We start from the raw sequence: 3490 nt of genomic DNA, 5'->3' as shown, positions 1-3490 counted from the left end.
TTTGGAACTTTGATTTTCATCCACTTTAGAATTCTGTAGGTTTTCTGGCATTGATGACGTAGAATGAAAGAATGTAATCTTTTGACAGCTTCTTTGCCTGAAGCATTGGGATGTGCCTCTGTGTGTGGCATACTGCTCTCTGATTTTACTGCTCTTTAGAAGATATCTCAGCTGAGTTGTATTTCAAAGAACTTTTGATTTTTATGGTTTGGTGATGTGTTAGATTATGGAAATTAACACGATTATGTCTTCATTACAGATTATATCTTTTATCAAAAAATGCATGAATTGTCCAGATTTTTATCTTTGTTTTCTTTTTATTTTTTCATCATAATTGACTGAAATTGCCTATTTTATGATCATATTTGGTTGATATATTTGTATGTAAAGTCTACTTTTAAGTTTCTTGCACCATTAATTTTAATAATGTATTTTGTAAATATCTTGAGAATGAATCTAAATCTAAATTCAATATAGAAGTTTTTCTTTGAATAAGATGATGGTCCTTAAACTGATTTTAGGAATTGACAAAGTTATTTTAATTTTTTCATCTATTAAATACTTAATCTCATATTGATTTACTTATTTAATAGTAAATAGTCACTTTGTTTACCACTATTTTCTTTCTCATCTGAAATGCATCCATTTTATTATATTTATATTCATGGTAAAACAGCAAAAAGAAACAAACAAAACCACCACAACAACAACAACAAAAGAAAAGCCTATAACTAGTTCAAGGTCAGTTGGTTGACCTTTAAGAGTGTTTTCTGGTCAAGTCTGATGGGGTGCCATGCTCTTGCCTCAAAGTCTATTTTTGGTATTCCCCAGGGATTTCATTTCTTTGCTTCCCCTTGCTGCTCATACCATTGAAACATCTCTATGGCCTAGACTGGATCTATGGGACAGTTATTAGGGAAGCTCGAAGGATTCAAAAGCAATAACACTAGAGGAATTTGGAGAAAGATGAAGCTATCTGTACTCATAAAGACTTGCAGTTGAAAACCTTAGGTAGACATTCTATTGTATCCTGTAGACTAGCTATCATTTGGAATTTACTTAATGGCAGTGGGGATGTTTTGATTTATTGGGAGGTGAAGTGTTGGAGCAGAAGTAATTACTGTCACAGCCTAACTTCTAGGCAGACAAATGTCCTATAGCCCCATTAAAGTATCACATAGAAAGATCTTACTGCTCTAAAAATATTCATTGCTCCATGTATTTGTCCTTACTCAAGATAAAGGGGAAAACATTGGATGAGGTTGGGGGTGGATACATCCTAAACAAACCTAAGTAGGTCTAACGTCGATATAGCTATGACTCATGTTATTTTTGTTAGGTGCCCTCAAACTTGTTCCAAATCATGGCTAGCCTTACACAAGAAATCAACCCGTTTACGTGCCCCACACCATCATCACAATTGTTATGATGTTTGAGTCTAGTGTATCATCCCCTGTGTCCATCCTTTTCATTCAGGGCCGTTGGCTTTTCTGCTGCCCCTCCACTTTCCCAAACAGGCTGTCCTTTTCCAGGGACCACTCTCTCCTGACAGCATCTCCAAAGTAGCTGAGAGGAAGCGTAAGGAACATTACAGCTGTACCTCTTCAAAGACAGTTTGTTTGTTATTCTGACAGCCCACAATCCTTTACAAATGCTTCACCAATATGATAATTCAATGGATCAATTTTTCTTCAGCCTGCCTATTCATTTTTGGATTTTCCCACGCATATGAGATGATTGAAAACACCTATGGCTTGAACCAGGCACACCACAGTTCTCAGGGTATCATTTTGCTCTCCAACCATTTTAATGAGGGCAGATTTGTGCAATCAAATACATAATTTGATTTCTTGAATGTTGCTTCCTCTGAGTATTGATGCATTTGATATATGATGTTGGTACAGAATATAGAAAGAACCATGGGCTGTCACGAAAACAAACAGATCAGTCTTGGAAGAAGTATAGCCAGAATGCTTCTTAAAATCAAGGATGACAAGACTTCATTTCTCTTACTTTGGACATGTTATTGGAGAGACCAGTCCATGGAAAGAGCCATGATACTCATTAAAGTAGAAAACAAACAAACAAAGAAAACCAAGTTGTTGCCATCAAGTTGATACTGACTTACAGTGGCCTTAAAGGACAAGGGAGAACTATCCCTGTGAGTTTCTGAGACTGTAACTCTTTACAGGATTAGAAAGTCCCATTTTTTCCCAAAGGGCAACTGGTGGTTTTGAAATGCTGACCTTGCAGTTAGCAGGCCATTTCCAGCGTTCCACCAACAGGCCTAACTATAAAGCAGAAGGACAGTGATAAAGAAGATATTTTTCGACAGGTTGGATTGAAATAGTGGTTCCAGCAATAGGCGCAAACATAAAAAACAGTCGTGAAGGTTAGGCAGGACTGGGCAATTCTTCCCTCTGTTGTACAAATGCTTTGTCTGGTGCCACTGGGAGTCAGAACAGACTTGAAGGCTTTTAACAACTACAATATCTGTTCAGATGCTCCTTTAGCCACACATATACTGAAAATGGAACAAGACAGAAAACATTGGCATGGCCGCTGTCCAAGGATGGCATGCTAATTCCTGAAGTGTTACATAAAAATGTATACATATTGGTTCATCAGTTTTGTCAAATGTACCACACTAACACAAGGTATTAATAATAGGAGAAACTAAGAAAAAAAACCCGAGAGAATATATGAGATATTGCTGTACATTCTAAGCAATTTTCTGCCCTAAAATATTAAACCAATTTAAAATTGGCATTATTCTTTTTCTTTTTGTCTGAGAGTATTCTTTAGAATTTGGAGCAAACCTCGCTATGGCGAGTCAATACTAGGACTCGAATTTTGGGTTTTTTTTAGAGAGAAAGAATGAGAGACATGGCTATTAGATCAATAATTGTCATTAATTATTTAATTGACTAGTAATATTATATTAATCTGTTAATGTTTATCATTTAATTATTTTATTATTCTATTGGTTGACTAATAATGTTAGTCAATAATTGCCATTTATTCACATTAAATAATTTATTTAAAACAGTTTCCTAGTCATAACAAAATTAAAAACAGCAAAAAATGAGTATTAAAAACAAGAAAACTTCCTTATTTAATAGCACTATATTTTAGAGAGTTGAATTAGACTTTTCATGTTTATCCTGTATGAGAAGGAAGTCAAGGGAATTAGGCTATAAAAGAAAGTTGTCTTTGAATGCATCATATCTGTAAGTCTCTATGAGACTTAATAACTCCTATAACTAGCATTTTATAATGGCACCTTTACTATCTTAAGATGTAATTCATTGATAATATAACCTACTTAGATAAACCATTTAAAAACTTTAATGCCCCAGTGTGACACAAAGTAGGAATAAAATGAAAGTGTTCATAAAATATGACATGCACTTTAATATGTAAATACTCACAAATGAGGACATGAAAGGCCTATTGTAGAAGTAAGATAGTTGCAGGCACTGACAACGAA

At 34.8% G+C, this 3490-nt stretch overlaps 1 non-coding gene across 1 annotated transcript; it reads left to right on the top strand.

The window, feature by feature from the left end:
• The first annotated feature begins 2501 nt into the window (after positions 1-2501).
• On the top strand, positions 2502-2607 carry LOC142435249 (U6 spliceosomal RNA). The gene has a single exon (XR_012781347.1). It is a non-coding gene; the product is annotated as a U6 spliceosomal RNA (small nuclear RNA).
• The last annotated feature ends 883 nt before the right edge of the window (positions 2608-3490 follow it).

Source organism: Tenrec ecaudatus, chromosome X (assembly GCF_050624435.1).
Source record: "Tenrec ecaudatus isolate mTenEca1 chromosome X, mTenEca1.hap1, whole genome shotgun sequence".
Classification (NCBI taxonomy): Eukaryota; Metazoa; Chordata; class Mammalia; order Afrosoricida; family Tenrecidae; genus Tenrec; species Tenrec ecaudatus.
Note: the sequence above shows the minus strand (reverse complement) of the source record. Positions and strands in the feature narration are given on the sequence as shown.